Source organism: Xiphophorus couchianus, chromosome 10 (genome assembly GCF_001444195.1).
Source record: "Xiphophorus couchianus chromosome 10, X_couchianus-1.0, whole genome shotgun sequence".
Taxonomy (NCBI): domain Eukaryota; kingdom Metazoa; phylum Chordata; class Actinopteri; order Cyprinodontiformes; family Poeciliidae; genus Xiphophorus; species Xiphophorus couchianus.
Genome location: NC_040237.1, coordinates 16,672,080 through 16,693,189, shown reverse-complemented (window position 1 = coordinate 16,693,189; position 21,110 = coordinate 16,672,080). Strand labels below are relative to the sequence as shown.

At 40.8% G+C, this 21,110-nt stretch overlaps 1 pseudogene; it reads right to left on the bottom strand.

Annotated features, from left to right (window-relative positions):
* Positions 1-4,023: 4,023 nt before the first annotated feature.
* On the bottom strand, positions 4,024-20,827 carry LOC114152429 (serine/threonine-protein kinase pim-1-like; annotated as a pseudogene).
* Positions 20,828-21,110: the final 283 nt, after the last annotated feature.

Below are 21,110 nucleotides of genomic sequence, written 5' to 3'. Positions count from 1 at the left end.
CCATTGTTTGATTATGCTGACATTAATGAAGATGACACTAGAGAACGTAATTGTGTTTCTGATGCTAATGAAACTCATGTTGATGATGTAAAGTCTGTTTTGAAAAACTTGTGACAGGTCATGTCACAGGATGTGGTTTCCTCACGAGGAGATTTCACCTTCTCCTTAAAACTCGCTGTTTAATTGGCATAATAATCCAATTTTCAGTGAGCGACGGATGCTCAGGTGGAAACCTGAGGTTTCCAACCGAGGAGGATCAGGCTACAAGAGGATCAACATTACCTCATTTTTTATTGCGTGTTTTCGTTCTTTGCGAACTCTGAAAGGACTTTCGTTTCGTTTTTTTGCGCGTATTTTTTGAACGTTTCCTGACGAAGACTACATATTTTGTTTTTTGAGAGACTTCCGATGGACACTGAAAAAAAAAAAAAAAAATGCAGCAACTTGTAATTTTTATGTTTCTCATTTTTGACAGATTGTCAGTTTGTGGTGAATGTTGTCTTTTAAGTTGCAGAGTATTTCTTAGTGATTTTTCTATGTATCTCTGTGTCTTATTTTTTGCGTTTTATACCTTGTGTTTTTGTTGGTATTGTGATAATGGTGTTTTATGATTTTTATATTTTTAAAATGATAAGTATTTCTTACTCTTGGGTTTTGTTTAAAAAGGGGGACTGTTATATAATCAGGCTACTTTTTTGTTTTTTTATTTTGGTTTTTTCTTTCTTTTTTCTTTTTTATAATACATAGTTTTTGGTTCTGTATTGGAAGGCTTAATCAATTTTTATGAGGTCTGTTTTTCAGACCTCAAAAGGGGGTCTGTTGAGGAAAAATGATTATTTTTGGTGCTTAATACAGTTAATCTTATGGCATGTGTAAAAGTTATATTCAACACTCTTATTTGGAACAGGTTCTGTGCGGCCAGACCACACAGAGCCATAGAATTAGCATTCCGATGGGGCAGAAGCGCTGGAGCTTGGGGGAAGAGACTTTAGATTTCACAGGTATCTGTGAAGTCCTATCTCAGGATCTTTCTGCGCCCGGGATGGCCGTAGCACCACAGGGGTCAGGACGAAGCGGTTCGCCCTTTTGTTTTGCCAGAGACCAGATGGCCTTTTGATCTTTGCCGTAAATAAGGGGAGTTCCTCTGTTTCTCTGAGTGCCTAAGGGAGTTTCCAGTTGGTCAAATAGCGGAACGCCTTGATTGCATATATTAAATAGAAGAAACACCCCCTTAGTATAAAATTTCGTGTCAGCGCTAAAAATTCAGAGAGCTTCCACTATTTTTGCTTTTTGCATCGGCTCTCTCCAAAGAGGCGTCTTTGCCTTTTTTGTTTGTCTTTGTCTTCGTTTTGTTGATCTGTCTTCTCTGTCTTTCTCTGTATAAGGTAATCAATGCATATCTCTGTACCGCTGCAGCTTTGTTAATTGATTCATGCGTTGCTTTGTATGGGATTAAACTCTGTGATGTCAACGCGCAGTGTTGTTGTTTCACTCTCTCTTCTAGCGCCGCCCGCTGAGAGGACCCGGGAATTTAAGGAAGAAAGAGCCAAATGTTTTGTCCAAAGTTAATTTTAAATTATTCTTCCTTAACAATGGATTGTAAAGTTTTTAGTAAACGTTTAGCAGCCAAAATGCGTCGAGTGTTGGGGGATCTAATCCACCCGGATCCAGCCTGCGCAATGCCGGGAAGGAAGATCACGAACAGCCTCGTACTGATTCGAGAAACCATCTGTTTTGCGAGAGACAGAAACATTCGGCTGATAGTCCTAAATTTAGACTTTGAGAAAGCCTTTGATCGGGTCTCGCACCAGTACCTCTTCTAGGTTCTGCAAAAAATGGGTCTTCCTGGGAGGTTCTTAGCGTGGGTGGGACTGCTGTACCGAGACATCTCCAGCAGATTTCTGGTTAACGGGTTTCTGACAAAAGCAGTGAAAGTGAACTGCGGTGTCCGTCAGGGTTGTCCGTTATCTGCCCTTCTCTATGTGACCTGCATCGAGCCGCTTGCGCAGACCTTGAGAAGGGACCCACAGATTTTAGGAGTAACTATACCAGAGGGTGGAGGGCAGGAAGTCAAATGTCTTTTATATGATGATATATATACAGTATATATATGTCTATATATAACATTTTATGTACAGATCTTTTGTCAGTAGACAGGATTTTGTAATTAACAGACTGCTTCCACAAAGCATTGGGTTCAAAAATAAACAAAGAAAAACAAAAGCACAATTTTATGGAGCATGGAAAAATAGTGAAGAAATAGGACTTCAGCTTCTGGTGACACAGGAAGAACAAAAAATACTGGGGGTGAAATGTGATAAAAATGTTATTTTTAGGCAGCCATTACACCAGCACTCACCTCAAATAAGCCATGAACATCTCCAGTAACCAAAAGACAAACAATGAACAGATTCTGGACACAGCCACAAAGAAGAATCGCCTGCGCCTCCTTGGACGAAGGAGCCGGCGCACCTCGGACAGAGGTCCTAGCAGCGGTGGCCTGGCTCTCCGGGTGAGGCAGGCGGGAAGGAGCTGCAGGGCGGGGATCCCCTCTGAGCACCAGCGTTGCTTGGAAGAACGGGACGGCTCCGAACTTCGTAAGGAGTCACCCCGGTCCTGCTCAGCTTATAAACATACAGAGATTTTGTCTTAATATCCTTGTTCTTATCTTCTTTTAGTTTAACTTAATTCAGGAATTGTATTTATTAAAAGAAAAGTAAAACATTTCTGTATAACTGTGCAATGTCATGTTTTAAAATTTTCCAAGCAACAATAAAATATTTCGAAAAGAAAAAACATTTCAATGTAATTTGTATGGTTTTTGCTCATCTATAGTCATGTTAGAAGTTACATCTCTCTTTTCATAAGTGAAAATGATCATTTTTGTATAATTTCATTCCAGTTTAATTTAAAATTTTATTTCTATGACCACCAAGCCACACAGGTGCACCCAGGTTGTATCTGTGTGGCTCTTGAGTGGAGACTGCCTGAACTCTGGGAAAATAGAGGATGCATAGTGCTTTATTGAAAATAGTAGAATAAATAATAGGTGGGCAACTCATACAAAAAGGCCTATAACCAAAGCTGTGAAGAGTGTTATCCTTAAACACTTTAATACAGGGTCTCGAACTCCAGTCCTGGAGGGCCGCAGTCCTGCAACTTGAAGATGTGCCTCTGCTGCACCACAACTGAACAGAATAATTAGGTCATTAAGGCTCTGGAGAACTGATCTACACAAGGAGGAGGTCATTAAGTCATTTCATTCCAGTGTTTTGTACCTGTGGCACATCTAAAAACTGCAGGACTGGAGTTTGAGACCCCTGCTTTAATATAAACACGTCATGGCTTTTTTGTCATATGAAAGGAGGAGTCCAAAATGGAGGGTGGAGGGATAATTGCTGATTGGGGTCAAAGAGACAAAACAGAGGTGATGTAAAAGCAACAGGGTTCCCTGCTTATTATGACAGGTAAATGGAACAGTCTGTGTGCAGGATGGGTGGAGTCCTTCATGATGTGAACACTGACGTTTGTAGCTTTGGGACAAAAACGTGCAAAAGTTACAAGAAGGAATTTTCATGGCATCTGACCTCATTGTCCTTTTCTACAGGTGTTGCGTGTTAAGCGGAGTTAGTGATGCTCTGAGGTTATGCAGCCAAAGTCGACCAGCAGTTGCTTGCTAGAAGCTCTTTCCCTCCAGGAAGGTGCGTTGTGCAATTGATACCTGTCATTTTTATGGTCTTTCTGCATCAAAGTCTATGAATCGCTCTTGGTCTGACCCCGCCCTGAAGCCTTTATGCCATGTGAGACCCCACCAGAGATGAAACTCACAGACAGCCAAGACTTCAAGACCATAGGGGTACTCAAACCCCTCCACCACGTTAAGGTGGCGATTCTGCGAAGGGGAGGAAACCAGCAGATTGCATCAAAGCTCAGGATGCAATCCCCCACCCTGAGCAAGCACGGGGCGACAGTGGAGAGGAAACACTCCCCTTTCAAAGGGAGAGACCTCTAGCAGAACCAGGCTCAGGACGGGCGGCCGTCTGCCTCGACCGGCTGGGGTTGGAGAGGACAGGAAAGTGGACAAGACAAACAAAACATAGACTGGAGCTCTGGCTCTGTTGGGAGAACAGAACCTAAAAATCAAAGACAAGGGGCAGGAGAGAAAGTGAGACAGGATAGGATGAACAATGGAATGTGACTAATGACTAGCAAAAACAATATAGATTGCACAAATACATATGTAAACTACTAATTCAAGGATACTGTTTTCCTCATTTTCTCTGCTGCTCTGTATCTTTGTGTGCATGTAACTATGTGATAGTGCCTGTGGTTGTGTCCTAACTGATTTACCTAATGTGAAATCTGCACTTTTATTGTTAAAGAAAGTTATCAACAACATGAATGTAGGCCATTCCTATGCAACAAATGCCCCATAGAGGCATCTCACCCTGTATGGACTCTAGAGGACAGGAACAACTTATAACATATAAACTTGTAATTCAAAGTTTAAAGAAAACCGATTAAAATGTTTTGGGGATTTTTAAACCACCGCTGCTAAGTTATTGTGTGCAATGGATAAGAAGTGGAATAAAACTTAAACAACAACACATACCAAAGACAATTTTGCACACTCTATATCATCTAAAGATGATGCAGAATCTCCACCTAACACACGTGTTTTATTTTTTCCAGAGGGTGAAAAATAGATCACCTAGTAAAATCTCACTGATCTCTACTTGAGCTAATGGACCCTTTTTAGTCTAATGGGAAGAAAAGAGCATAAACCTATTAATCTCAATTTGATCCAGCAAATTGTTTTGACTCAAGGATTAAACCGGAGCATCCAGAGAAAATCCATGAAACTCCAATTATGCTAATAAACACCCATGGCCATAGATGAGGTCATGAATCCTAAAAATCTCGGTTTAAACGTCGTCCCTCCAGCGTGTCCTGGGTCTTCCCCGGAGCCTCCACCCTCTGGGACGTGCCCCGAACACCTCACCAGGAGGCGTCCAGGAGGCATCCGAACCAGATGCCTGAGCCACCTCATCTGGCTCCTCTCGACGTGGAGGAGCAGCGGCTCTAATCTGAGTCACTTCCGGATAACTGAGCTTCTCACCCTATCTCTAAGGGAGAGCCCAGACACCCTACGGAGAAAACCCATTTTGGCCGCTTGTATCCACGACCTCGTTCTTTTGGTCATGACCCAAAGCTCATGACCATAGATGAGGGTGAGAACGTAGATCAACCGGTAAATCGAGAGCTTCGCCTGTTGACTCAGCTCTCTCTTCACCATGACAGACCGGTACAGCGCCCGCTTCACTGCAGACGCTGCTCCAATCCGCCTGTCGGTCTCCAGCTTCCTTCTTCCCTCATTCGTGAACAAGATCCTGAGATACTTAAACTCCTCCACTTGGGGCAGGACATCACCCCCGACCCGTAGAAGGCACTCTACCCTTTTCCGGCTCCAGTACCCTCTTGTTCCGGGGCAAACCCCAATGTACAGGCACCGAGATGGGGGGCAACAAGTATGCCCACTCCTGCCCGGCGCCTCTCACCGTGGTCAACTCCAGAGTGGAAGTACATCCAGCCCCTCTCAAGGAGACTGGTTCCAGAACCAGAGCCATGCGTCGAGGTGAGGCCGACTATTTCTAGCTGGAACCTCTCAACCTCACGCACTAGCTCTGGCTCCTTCCCCACCAGAGAAGTGACATTCTACATCTCAAGAACCAGCTTCTGCAACCGAGGATCAGACCGGCAGGGCCCCCTCCCTTGGCCATCACCCATTCCACACTGCACCCGACCCCTTTGGCTCCTCTCACAGGTGGTGGGCCTATGGGAGGGTCCTGAAAACATGCTAGAGGAGGAAACCAGAGAGCCCATAAAACCCCAACTTACAAACCTGTCCTTTAACCCTAAACCTTAATCCTCATCCCAAACTAGACTAAACTAACTACCAATTATTAAATTTAATAATTTAATGTTTGTGTGACCTGTAGTTTAAGACAACATGGGTGATTGTGCAGCTCTTCCAGTGTGGGACGCTCCTCTGGGTGTGTCTTCAGGCACCTAGTCAGAATATCATGGCAGTCTGGAGGGTACAATGTTTGTCTCACTTTTGGAAAGACTTTTTCTGATCTTCAGCTTCTTTTTGAGAAATTTGTTGGTCTCAAAATTGATATTGTGAAGAATTTCAAACAGGACTACTCCCAGCTGCTGTCATGTTGGGTTTAACGTTCTTTGCCCACATGCAGAAACACTCACAGAGAGACTGGTGTAAAAGTTCAAAAGGGTTTATTTTTCTTATTCACAAAAACTCAGAACTGGTAGTTGGACTTGGCATCAATAAAGGGTTCCGGGTTCAGCCACTCATTGTGGGAGTCGGGTATGTCCAAAGGCGACAGCTGGGCAGAGAGTCGGAGGGTGGACAGGTTGCGCTTAGACTGCACGGAGAAGTAATGGAGCTGACTGCCAACTGAGGACTGCACCGGTAAGTAACTGGGAAGGTGATGGTGAGGCTCGGGCTCCCAGTTAGAACTCTCACGGCGCCTCTGGAGGATTCCTTCCAAAGAAGGGATGGCTCGAGTTCTCCTGAAGGCTTCCTGGAAAAAGGATCACAAAGGGAGTTTTAAATCTCCAAACAACTCAAATTTCAACAAGTGTACTCAGCGAAACAACTCTTGGGGGCTCAGTGTACCAGTTCAGGCAAACACTCTGGCGAAGATGTGCTGGCAGTCAGCTGCTCATATACTCCACCAGGAGATGGCAATTCCCCACAGGTGCGTTTGGTTAGGACCTGCCGGCACGCCCTCCAAGAACCAGCTGTCATCAGGCGCCCTCTGGTGGATGATCTGCAAAGAACCCACCAGCCTGGTACCTAGCAGCTGCCACACTGTTGTGGCTCCAGCAGAATATTTTTTCTGCGTACGATACTCCGGTGATTCAAGAGCATGGGTCCCTAGAAAATGTGTCAGAATTCAGAGTCAGAAAGAAGAACGGTAAAAAGAATCTTTGTTTTCTCAGAACTGACAGAAAAAAGCAGGATATCGTAACTTGGAAGATGGTAAATTTCCTTCCGTGGTCAAAGAGGCTTAGACCGAAGTCTATGAGATAGGCTTGTAGGCCTTCTGAGCTCCTCTCAATAAGGACATTTTCCAATTTAATATCTCTGTGGAAGATGTTTGCATCCTGAAGTTGAATCGCTGCTTCCACCAGCTGTTTTAAAATGACCTAAAAGACAAAAATGATTTGAAGCTCATAATTCTGCACATTGATGTTGGACTTCAGTGAGAAATACAGTGGCTTGTAAAGATTTTTATTTTCATATGGATTTTTTTCACATTGTCACATTACACCCACGGACTTCAATGTTTGTAGAGACATTATGACATGCATTAATATAAAGTTTTACAAAATTGTTTTACGGAGAGAAGATTGCACTGCATTTCACCTCTCTGATTTTATCACATTCACTATGAAACAAAATCCCCAACTGAAGCAGTAAGTGACAATATTTAAAAAACCCACTCAAATTTCCATCCAGCAGCTTACCTTGGCGTCCTCCTCATTTAGACAACCTCCATTCTCATCAAGGTAGTCATTGAGGTCCTGCGAAGGCGTGGGCCTCTCCATCACTATGAGCAGCTCCTCCTCCAGTTCATACCAGTCCAGCAGGGACACTGTGGCTAACTGCCCTGATGAACTGCCAGTCAGATTCTTCAGTTTCAACATGATGGCCACCTCCAACGCCATCTCCCTACCGTTCTCATCCTGGACCATCGAAGCAAACAGGAGAAACTCACAATGCATCTGGAACCCAATAGGACTTGAAGTCAGTCCTAGATGCTGCTGCTCACTTACGTTATGTTTGCGGTCCACCTTTTCCTTTGGAATGTGTTTGATAGCCACCTGTACAATAAAAACAAAGCGTTGCTCAATGTCCTTAAAGGGAATGTTCAGATTTCTGAAGTTGCTTGACGTTGAGTTATCAGTACTTTGAGTATTATGGTGAGTTCACACCAAATGCTTTTTGAGTGTCAGGCACTTTTGGTTTACATTCAAAGTCTATGTGTAAGCGTGTCGAGGGCTGTTGTTTCGACTGTCCAGCGCAACGTGATTTGAACCGTTTGGAGCATTTGACACGTCAAGAGCAACCGATGCGCCTCCACATAGATTTATAATATAAACCAGCGACCAGATTTTGGTCTTTCCAAAATCTAATTTAAAACTACAAGAACTGAAAATGTTCACAATTGTGCAATTCTAGTATGTATTAGTAAATATTACCCATCTGCACCTTTATTCTTAAAGTCTCATTGGTTAATGACATAATTTATCTAATATAGTGTTATTTGAGAGATCTGAACTTTTTAAGTTTGAGACGTTATTAGCTAAAATCAGCTAAAACAGAGTCTGACTAGCTGTTAGACTTGCACATTTATGAGGATATTATTTTTTTTTTTTTATACAAACTTTGACTCCTACTGGACACTGTTAGAAGAACTATTACTGATAACTTCAAGGAGCCTCATTTTAAGTATTCCAAATACACCTACAGGTAATTTATCCACCTCTCGATGTCCAGCAAACACAGATCCATAGCCTCCTTTTCCCAGTAGATGCAGCTCAGTATATTTTTCCTGGAATTCAGCTAAACACATGAACGCATCTTTAAATTTCATAAAACATCAGAACAAGCCATGTTCACTAATGTTACCTTAGATCTAATTATCACCACACCTTAAGTCTCTCTAACGAATGCTTATACAATTCTATTGCGACTTAAACTCTGACCTCTTTGGGAATCCATTTCTTTTGTCTTCTTCGTCTTCTTCCTGGTATTTTTCCTTATTCCTAAACTGTGGTTCCTCAATGTCCTTGTCCTCCTTCTTCAGATTCCTCTTCCGTAAATCGCCTATTCCTGAGCTGTAAAGTACCAGGCTGAAGCTGTTGGACTCTAATAATGAGAAAAGCCCATAGAAACAGCATGAGTATTTTAACAATATTTTCCATAAGAGAAAAACATCCCGACAGAAACATAAGACTTATAGTGACTTGTAAAAACACTTGACCTCTTGCTTTTGCACATTTTGTCACATTACAAACACAAAACTTAGGGTATATAACTGGGATTTCATAACAAGGACCAATATAAGGTAAAGCATCACTTTCAAGTGCTAAGCATATATTTATAAATGTAGATCTGAAAAGTTGTAGCATGGAACTGTATTCAGCCACAATCTCTATAAAGAACCACTTTTTGCTGCAACTTCAGGTGATAATCGTTTGGAGTTTGTCTCAATCAGTTTTGAATAATCAGATATATTCAAACCTTGCAACAGATTATCAATCTGATATCAGCTTGGACTATGACTAGGCAATTATAGGGTCATGTTTTGGAATGATGTGCAGTATTTTCAGTCACACACATGTAATCTTCCAATTTGCCTAAAATCACAATTTTGATTTTGACTTAGGGAAACTTTAGGTTGGGGTACTGCTGGCTTTCTCTGACAGACCTCTGAAGTCTTTATAAAACAACAGTGGGATTTCTGAAAGAAATTTGTTCATTTTTGTTACTTAGGACCCCTTTTCCTTTGATCAATTTTCAGGTCAACACCATGTCTGCTTCTATCTATCATTTTGGTTTGTCAACATCATGGGCGTAGGTTTGGGTATGGACGGTCGTGACATGTCACCACCAATATTCAAGGGATATAAAATAGTCCCGACCAATTTTTGCCATATTAATTACAAAAAAGAAACATATGTATTCTTTAACAAAAACAAAATAAATAAATGAAAATCTACATTGATTAGTTCAGTAAGTTGTAAGGTCCCACCAAACCTACGCCCTTGGTCAACATACAGAAGAGAAAATTAACAGAGGTTTCACCAAAGTAGCCAATCTGTTCTGATGACCACTGAGGATGGGGGCTCTTTGGTTGCGTCCTGCTGCAGGAGTCACTTATTCTTCCTCTCTGCCGGTGTTAGAGATCCCTCTCCTTCTTCGGTTATTTTTCTCCTCAGTCTCCTCACAATCCTCGTCCGGTCCTGGTGGCTTTTGGATGATCCGAAAATCTTAGCAACCTTGGTCCATTTTCGGCGGGTCTCTTTTTTAATCCTTTTCCCTTTCTTTGTTGTTCCGTCTTCAATATACTCAGCACACTGTGGCATCATGCTGCTGATCTAAATCTATCTCTTACTTGGTCTAAAGTAAGAGATATTGGGAATAAATAGTGATTATTTTTTACATGTTTGCTCTGTCAACATAAGCCAATGAACATTAGTTCCATTAAAGTAGCCAACCTATGAGAATGTCCACTGAGGAGAAAGACTGTTTGGTTGGAACCTGCTCCTTAAGATTAAGATTCATTTTCTTCCATCATCTTCCTCTTCTGTATCGCTTTGGCTCTGATCAGGTCCTGGCAGCTTTTTGAGGTTCCGGCCACCTCAGAGGTCCTAAACCTTTTTTCATGGCTCTCACAGTCCTCAGCAGACGCTTTATGTTGTAACATCATGCTGCCGCTTCTCTCTATAGTGAGAAATATTGTGGAAAATTAATGATTGTTTAGAATACATGTTTAGTATTTCTGAATCACCTCACATACTGATATCTGATCAGGGACTTTATTACATAAACTGTTGAACATTTAACTCATTTTCATCCAAATCCATGCTTCAAAGTTTGTAAAAAAAGAAAAAAAGAGTTAATATCCTCATAGATGTGCAAGTCTAACAGCTAGTCAGACTCTGTTTTAGCTGATTTTAGCTAATAACGGCTCAAACATAAAAAGTTCAGGTCTGTCAAATAACACTATATTAGATAAAGTATTTCATTAACCAATGAGACTTTAAGAATAAAGGTGCAGATGGGTAATATTTACTAATACATACTAGAATTGCACAATTGTGAACATTTTCAGCTCTTGTAGTTTTAAATTAGATTTTCTAAAGACCAAACTATAGCTAAATTTTCTTTCTATTCTAAAGGTGCATTCACAACAAATGCGTTCGGCACATCAAATAAGCGTCCGACGCTTCAAGTTCAACGCGTGTTCCTTTTGAATACAGACACTTGACATATCCTGCGTTTCGCTGGTTTATATTATAAATCTATGTGGAGGCGCATCGGACGCTCTTGACGTGTCAAATGCTCCAAATGGTTCAAATCACGTTGCGCTGGACGGTCCAAACACAACAGCCCTCGACACGCTTACACATACACTTTGAATGTAAACGGAAAGTGCCTGATACTCAAAAGGCGTCTGTTGTGAACTCACCATAATACTCAATATACTGATAACTCAACGTCAAGCAACTTCGGAAAATCTGAACATTCCCATTGTTGAGCAATGCTTTGTTTCTATTGTACAGGTGGCTATCAAACACATTCCAAATGAAAAGGTGGACCGCAAACATAACGTAACTGAGCAGCAGCATCTAGGACTGAAAATTATGAGCTTCAAATCAATTTGGTCTTTTAGATCATTTTAAAACAGCTGGTATAAGCAACAATTCAACTTCAGGATGCCACAGATATATTAAATTGGAAAATGTCCTTATTGAGAGGAGCTCACTAGGCCTATGAGCCTATCTCATAGACTTCGGTCTAAGCTGCTTTGACCACGGAAGGAAATTTACCATCTTCCAAGGAACGATATCCTGCTTCTTTCTGTCAGTTCTGAGAAAACAAAGATTCTTTTTACTGTTCTTCTTCTTTACTGACTCTCTTAATTCTGACACATTTTCTAGGGACCCATGCTCTTGATCCACCAGAGTATCGCACACAGAAGAAATATTCTAATGTTGTAGTGCTTTTGGAATTTGTAATTGTTCTTCGTTAATGTTGTAGTGCTCTTGTAATTTGTAATTGTTCTTCGTTAATGTTGTAGTGCTTTTGTAGTTTGTAATTGTGCTTCGTTAATGTTTTAGTGCTTTTGTAATTTGTCATTGTGCTTCGTTAATGTTTTAGTGCTTTTGTAATTTGTCATTGTGCTTCGTTAATGTTGTAGTGCTCTTGTAATTTGTAAATGTTCTTCGTTAATGTTGTAGTGCTTTTGTAGTTTGTAATTGTGCTTCGTTAATGTTTTAGTGCTTTTGTAATTTGTCATTGTGCTTCGTTAATGTTTTAGTGCTTTTGTAATTTGTCATTGTGCTTCGTTAATGTTGTAGTGCTTTTGTAGTTGGTAATTGTGCTTCGTTAATGTTGTAGTGCTTTTGTAGTTGGTAATTGTGCTTCGTTAATGTTGTAGTGCTTTTGTAATTTGTAATTGTGCTTCGTTAATATAGTGCTTTCGTTAATGTTGTAGTGCTTTTGTAGTTTGTAATTGTGCTTCGTTAATGTTGTAGTGCTCTAGAGTAGTTTGTAATTGTGCTTCGTTAATGTTCTAGTGCTTTTGTAATTTGTAATTGTGCTTTCAATTTGCTGAAGTGGTTTGCACCTCAGGGACACCCTAATTAAGTGACCACTGAACAATTATTCATAAAATATATGAACTTTTCCGAATAAAACACAGAAGGTAATGTAATGTAGGAAATATTTATGTATTTACTGTTAATGTATTCATATGATTTGTTCTTTAAATGGCCACTTATTTTGGCTAATGCTATTATTTATTAAATATCATCCAACCTCGACATCCTAAGCAAAAAATCAAAACACAATACTGTAGTCAACTAAAGTGACAATAAGAAACTTGATCAATTATAACAAAATGTTCTGTACCATATCAGCATCAGGAGATGATTTACTATGAAGAAACTCTGATTCTTTAGAGTCTCTTTAGAGCCTGGTTCTTTAGGTTCTGATGGGTCTGTCTGTCTGATATACAGGAGTACACTGCGCCATGACGGACACCTTTTTTTTTTTTTTTGGCTTTTGATGTACACCGTATCCATCCTCACTGAAATTGTTCAGCTTATAATGCGCGTATTTTCACTCGCGTCTGTATTTTTAAAAGCGTTTTTGCTTCTAAGGACATGGAATCGGGTCGAGGACGTTTTAAATAGAAGCGGGTTGACAGCAGCTCACCGCGGCTGCGTAGAGTCCGTATCTAGGCAACCGTTACGGCAGGTCGGTCCGCAGCGTTCAAGGGGTCCTTTTTCCTCCCGCCACGACAAGTTAGCTGACCTTAACATTTCCTGTGTTTTATTTTGGTCAATATTGTTAAACTTAGTGTTGATATGTGTATGATAGGCGTGTCTATCGAACAGTTATCGGTTCAATACGAGACGCACATTTAATAGCCAAATATGGGACGACTCCGTATTTTACGGGATAGGTGGCAGTCCTATTCAGGGGATTCGCCACTGGGAAGTCAGAATTGGAAATCAGAGAAGAAAGAGCTAATTTTCATTTAGAACAAGCACATGCTGGCAGCAGGCACGACGGAGGAATTTCTTCAAACTCATACCCCCTCATCATGGAAACCACATGAAGAAGTTCATATGATGTAGCTTTCAAGTCGAGGACTATCGATCTAGTAGTACTGGAGGGAAATAGAGTCGCTGCATGTAAGCTCGGCGTGAACGATTCGAGTCCATGGTTGAGCGTTGGAGAATTTAGTATCAAATATCAGAATCCAATAAATCCAGTAGGTTTATTAAGGATGCAGCCCCAGGGGCGGCTCTTCTGAGGTGGCAGTTACCACCCCAAATGAGAGCCTTGCCACCCTTGTTGCCACCCCAGCTGGCGACTATGAATTCAATAAATAGTTATGGCAAAAAATCAGACATTAAGCGCATGAATATCTTTTTTCCGACAACATTGAATGCACCACAATGTAACCTGACATCTACTCGTGAGTAGCAAGGACAGAGCATGACGCAGCAGCATTGATATATATATTACTGGATTAGACATTACTTGACTCATCGTGCGCAACACACCCGCCATTGCTGTCCATTGAATAAGGAATATCGGTACGTAGTCCGAAAAATACCACAATCACTCAAAGAATCTGAGAAAAGGACGCAATGTTTTCCTGTCAATTCAACACTTTGACCGTAGTATGTCACAAAGTTCATTGGTTTAACAGGTGAGAAAAAAGTTTTAGTTTAAAAACAATATTGAGAAAGTGGGCAGTGGGTCACTTATGCTAGCCTAACTGTTGCTAGCCTGCTACCTACTTGAAATTTGAAATGAAATTTATTCGAACATGATACAAATATATATATAAAAAAATGATACAAATATAAAAATAAAATAGTGCACAGTAACAAGAAGTGCATAAAAAAGAAGAGGAAATACAGATTGTTTTTGTTTCGGTTAACATATCATGCTCAAAATGGGGTAGGAAGAAGTGAGAACTTGTAAACTCCTACCCCCTAAACACTTGAAACTTTAGAGTCCTACTGTCATTAAAAAAAATCAAAAACAAAATCAAAATGGACAAGAAATGACAACGGCAACCTTAACATGTGCTGCGCAGTTCGGTGTGTTTTGGTTCCGTTAGCACTAAAGAGAACAACCCACACACCAAGTCATCAGTAGAGCAGGTGTTTAAATCAGCTAATGAATATCGCAATATAGACATCAAGCCTGACAACATAATGTAACAGACTGAATGTTATGTGTGGCTGTTTTTGCGTACTTTTGTTGTGGGGGAAAATTTTGTTTTTTGGTAATCCTGATAGGATTGAAGGTATTTCTGCTTTATCCCCTCATTGAACTTTTGTCTGTCGGTTTAGAAGTGGTTATAAGAAGTTATATGTAATACTCAGTGCTAGGTGAAGCTGATTTTGAAATTAAAAATTTTGAATTAAGTCCAATGTTAGATCTGTGTAAGCTAAACGTGGTATCTATCTATCTATATAGATAGATAGATGGATAGATAAATAGACAGGCCTATATATACATTTATAGGCCTGTCCAGATAAACAATAATTCAATTACTCGCACGATACATTAAAACTATCGACCTCATTTTAATTATCGGCTTTATTGTCTCTTCCTGCCTTTTTCTCTTGCTGTTGATGACACTGAATGAAAAAACGCTCAACTCCGGTGCTCTCCACTGACTCCTCCCTTTTTCATTTCCTTGGTGTAATGCCCAGCGCATTACACAATCTTAGAGTTGTCGGTCCATTGTCAGCCCATTTTCAAAACCCGAGAGACCACACATTAGCCAACAGAAATCGATCGGGATCGGGTATAACGGTTCGATCGGGTTCGTTCCTGCCGTGTGGTGTCCAACAATGGGCACAAAATAATGGCTACAAGTCCAGTTAACTCATTTTAAAACCTGGCATTAATCAATGCTTTACTACAATCTACCTGCAATGCATGTGGCTAGTGTCAGCGTAAAGTCCTGACTGAATGAAAATCATTACAACCTATTTACGTCACGTTAATGAAGAACAGCTGAAAAGTTACCGACTTTATCAACTGCAGTAGCAATTTCGCTCCAACTCCTCTCCTTGTCATTTCTATATTCTTTGTGTAACCGGGTGGGTCATTAGTTTGAATAGTGTTTACATAAAATGGTTGTAAATTCCTACCCATGTGGGTCTTTGAATGCATCATGCCCCGTTTCCCCACCTTCACTTTCGTGTCGCAGCGGTGTTGGGCTTGTTAGTGTATATAGGCACCAGGTGTGCCCGCCAAAGTGAGGAGTCCGGTCCATTGTGGCAGCAGTTGGATCCGTCGGATGGCGCCGTGCTCGTTGAGCTGCTGCACCAGGGTTTGCACATTTGTGGTAAATGGATTTTTGTCGTCACCTTTCTCTGGTTCTGGGTAATGTTGGGTCGCTTTTTATAATGTTGACACTGATCTTTCTAACTGCTTTATAGGATTCATTTCAGTGGCTGTTTTTACTGTAAGCATTTGAAAGTAGCTGTTGGGTGGCTGATTAAGGTACCAATCTTTCATCTTACCTTATGTGGCTTTATTATTGTCAGCAGACACCTTATTGTCATTTTTGGTATTGCAGATTACTGACATTGCATATTATGCTCTCGCCAAGGTGCGATTCTTCTAGGTGCTCTCAGTTAAGTGGCTAAATAGGTCGTCCTCTAGAGCGGGAGGTGTAGCAAAGCACCACAGAACCAGTACCAGAGTTTATATTTCTTTTTTTTAATGAATTAGCCAATGGGAGATTTATTCTTTTTCTTTTGTGTAATATTATTTTGTGTGATTAATTTGTGTTTCTACTAGTTTGGTTTGCAGTTGTTTTTCTTTGTCTCAGATTGTTCCCAGTGCTAAATTAGGTCTTAAAGTAGAATAATAAAGTATATTTTAATATTGTGAAAGGAAGTATAAATAAAATATACAGTATTTTTGTATGCTATTTCTGTTTCATCATTTTAAGCCAGACTTACTTGGGTATTTTTAATTGGGAGACCCTAGGCTACTTGAATATATTTGAGAAGTCTACCATTTGGCATTAGGGCCAAGTCCTCGGGTACGATCCGGGTGCTTCCCTCCGTGTTACATTTGGAAAGAAAGTCAAGCCCAAATCTGCAACTTCACATTCAAAACAAGCCCAAAAAACCAAGCACAAAGTTGCTTGTAATAAGCGGGCTTATTACAAGCTTTTAATATTGCTGCATAACACTGCTTGGAACCAAGAACAAAGTAGATTCTAAAATACAGAGTCTGGTACCACATAGCTATTACTAGTCGAAAACGCTTTTAACCAGTTAAAGTCACTCTGCAGGTACTAGCAGAAAAGAGGCATTTATGCCAAAATCTTAAAAAGAGAAATTGTCAGTGAGGTTAAATGCTTTATTTTTTGGGAAATGTTCATTTCAGTCAATAAGAAAATACTACAGCTCCCACGATTTACTGCAATAGATCCCAAAATGCCTGACCAAAGTCATTTGAGGCTACGATACTCAAATGTCTGTTTAGCCTTTTTTTCAAACAACACAGCAAAGAACAACGGCTTCGGAGAGACAACGTGATCTGTCTGTCAAAGTGAGAACAAAGGCAGCTCAATTATCCTGTTAACTATACTGTTGCTAAGCATTGTAAATGTGCGCATAATAGGCACGGATCTCAAGCAGGCATGTTGATGCCACACTGTACAAGAGGATTTGTGGAAAGGCTGATTTTACACCTTGTATCTGAGAACAACCTTGTCAAACACCGTCTCAAACCACTCAGCCGGTGGAAGAAAATACTATAAAAAGCTGAATTTAGCAGGCTGTTTCTAGACCATGTAAAACAACAGAAGACAGGGTCCTGCAGGCGTTAAGAAAGGGGGTGAACTACCACTTCAACTGCTACCTAAGTCTCAGTGAATCATAACTTTAAGTGGCAGTCTCTGTTCTTTCCACACATTTTGGATCTCATAATAAAGATTCTTATAAGTCAATTTTCGATGGCTAAACATCAAAACCGATGTTGTGACTGATCCTTAGCTCTTGTTGTGGAGCAAAATACACAAAATGTTCCGCCTCTAAGTACGCAAGACTTGTACGGACATACCCAATAATAGTAGAAACAACAATTTTTAGGAAGGGCTTTTTATTTATAAAAAAGTGTTGAAAATCATTTGGCATTTTGCTTCAACTTCATAATTATTCACCACTTTTCATTTGTCTATCACAATACGTTGAGTAAAACCCAACAAAATACTTTATGAATTAGGGGCTACAACACATTGAAGACTGTAATTGTAACCTAAAATAGCAAAAAGGTTATAGTTCAGTGCAAATTGCTGCATATTTTTACATCTTTATGTAGGACAGATACAAATAAACATGCAGAGGCAGGATTACGTTTTGTTCTATAATGATCCGTTATTTCCAGCTCTGTAAATGCCCGCCAAGGAGCGGCATGAAGAGATGAGATGCAAAACGAGCCTGAATAAATAATAAGTGGAACCGGGGTAGATAATTTTGTGCTATTTCCAGACACAAAGGTAGCTTGGAGGGAGGCGTAGAAAACACACGTAGTGGCGGCCGATAAGGAGAGGTCAACCCAGAGAAACGGTTCATCCTGTAAATGACAGAGGGCTGGCTGATGAATCATGGCGGTGGGTCCTTTTAACAAAATGAGCTGCTTCATACCAGAGTGAGGACAGTGATTATGGGAAAACCTGAGAAAGGGAGACCTGGAGGTAAGAAGCACTATTCACCATAAAATTGCGCAAATTGGAATTATTGAAATACATTTTTTTTAAGGAAAAGCAACGATTTCAAAAAAAATTTCGATAAAACGTGCTTGCATTAGGTGATTTTTCAGCTGTATGGAAACAGATTTATTTCACTAAGCTGCAATAGAAACACTTTTTTCACATCATGTGAGTCACGTGATCAAGAGCTGGATGTTGCTACTGGCGGAAACAACGACAAAGACGACAGGAAGTGGTAGGAGGATGACGATTTGTGGCTGGCTCCACCAGAACTCTCACACCATTGAGCAGTTCATAAAGATTTTGTGTGTCACTCTAACGCGTTGACTCCATAACGCTTCTTTATATACGCAGCCGCTCCCAAGTATAAGCTCCAACGGCAGAGCTGACTCCTACGATAAACACTGTTTAGCTAGTTGTTTAGCTGTTTACAGCCGTCACCACCATGCGCACTTATCATGTTCAAGCTTATTCACGTGTGATTTTAATTTAACCTCTTATTTAATGTAAACAGAAAATGGTTTTATTTGTTGTTTTTTTCAAACATTAACAGCGTATAGACAAAGATTCAAACACGTTTGTAATGAAAACGCAGCTACTGACCTCTAATCGGATTCGAAAGGACCCCAGGTGTACGTTCCAGAGGGTGTGGGTGAATTTAAACTCTTTCTTCACTTTTACAGCCCAAGAAAGTCATTTTCTATTTCATAAAGTGGTTTTCCCTTTCCGCCGCCTACACTGTACTGCTGCTTTAATAAGAACGTTTTAAAGAACGATTAAGAGGAAGCTTTTGATTCTGCATGGTAATAGACTTCACAAATTGAGTGAGTCATGTTTAATAAATAATTCTTCCTTAATAGTCATCATTTGACCGGCGGCCCGCAGCTCTCCTCTGCTTCATTGGGTCATTATCCGTAATGGTAAGCTGATGGCAGACTGTTTCCCAGCCGCTGCGTGTCGTAGAGCTTTGTTTTGGACGGTCGGACCTGAACATTTGAGTCTCCTCCATGGCTGAGGTGCGACTTCCTGGAGATGAAGTGGAAACAGATTGAGCTTTTAAAAATTTTTTTTTTGAATTTATGGTAGTCATTGTTATGTATGTTATGGCTTAATTGCGAAGATGGGAATTCCACAGGACGAAAGGAGAATTGTCATCTTTGTGGTTTGCACAACCACCTGATCCTAGTGCCAAAATTCTCGAGTGAAATTAGTGTTTTTTCAAAATTGTAGCGTTTCCATTAAGCTCATCCCCCCCCAAGCAATCAAATGACATGGTCAATGGAAACGCAGCTGCTGGTCCATTTGCTACTAAACAAAGGCAACTTTAAACAGGTGGGGTTTTTTAGTCTTAATTTAAAGGGATTCAGTGTTTTTTCAGTTTCAGAGTTTTCTGAAACTTTGTTCCAGGAAGGTTTATTGCTCAAAGAATTGAAAAATGAACATTGCTAATCAAAGAAGACAAAATCATAAAACACACATAAAAAGCACAAGAATAAATTAAGATATTAAATACAAAGGAGTGAACAAAATACAGCAAAATTTAATAATGTACTGAAGAGGCAATAAAGAAAGGAACATAAACAGAAATGACTCCCTGGGATCATAACAGAGGTCTTTATTGTCACAGCATGACGTGAAATAAAATTTCAGACATTTCCACTCAGATATACGTAATTAACTTAGAAGTGCTTCAAAGGTTCACATGGAGTGTGCAGCTCTCGATTTCAAGCAGAATGATTCACAAAGCGTAGCGCCGCGCAACGGCTTGACCCCTGTATACGAGACCAATTAGCCGAGCTTTTGTTTTAGAAATGTTAACCGTTGTAGTTCAGGGCTCTCCGGCTCTTCGACAGTGAGGTCTGCCGCTTTGAAATCATGCCGCACTCATTAATAGAAACGCGGAATTACACTCAACAAAAATATAAATGCAACACTTTTGTTTTTGCTCCCATTTTTCATGAGATGGACTCAAAGATCTAAAATTCATTCCAGATAAACAATATTACCATTTCTTTCAAATGTTGTCCACAAATCTGTCTAAATGTTTGATAGTGAGCACTTCTGCTTTGCTGAGATAATCCATCCCACCTCACAGGTGTGCCACATCAAGATGCTGATCTGACATCAGGTGTACCTTATACTGCCCACAATAAAAGGCCACTCTGAAATGTGCATTTATTTAGCTTTATTGGGGGTCTGGAGACTCAGAACCAGTCAGTAGCTGGTGTGACCACCATTTGCCTCATGCAGTGCAACACATCTTCTTCGCATAGAGTTTATCAGATTGTCAATTGTGGCCTGTGGAATGTTGGTCCACTCCTCTTCAATGGCTGTGCGAAGTTGCTGGATATTAGCGGGAACTGGTACACGCTTTCGTAGACGCCGGTCAAGCACATCCCAAACATGCTCAATGGGTGACATGTCCGGTGAGTATGCTGGCCATGCAAGAACTGGAACATTTTCAGCTTCCAAGAATTGTGTACAGATCCTTGCAACATGGGGCCGTGCATTATCTTGCTGAAACATGAGGTGATGTTCATGGATGTATGGCACAACAATGGGCCTCAGGATCTCATCACGGTATCTCTGTGCATTCAAAATGCCATCAATAAAATGCACCTGTGTTCTTCGTCCATAACAGATGCCTGCCCATACCATAACCCCACCACCACCATGGGCCACTCGATCCACAACATTGGCATCAGCAAAGCGCTCACCCACACGAAGCCACACACGCTATCTGCCATGAACAATGTAAACAGAGATTCATCTGTGAAGAGAACACCTCTCCAACGTGCCAGACGCCATCGAATGTGAGCATTTGCCCACTCAAGTCTGTTACGGCGACGATCTGGAGTCAGGTTAAGACCCCGATGAGGACGACGAGGATGCAGTTGAGCTTCCCTGAGACAGTTTCTGACAGTTTGTGCAGAAATTCTTTGGTTATGCAAACCAGTTGCTTCAGCAGCTGTCTGAGTGGCTGGTCTCAAACGATCTTGGAGGTGAACCTGCAGGATGTGGAGGTCCTGG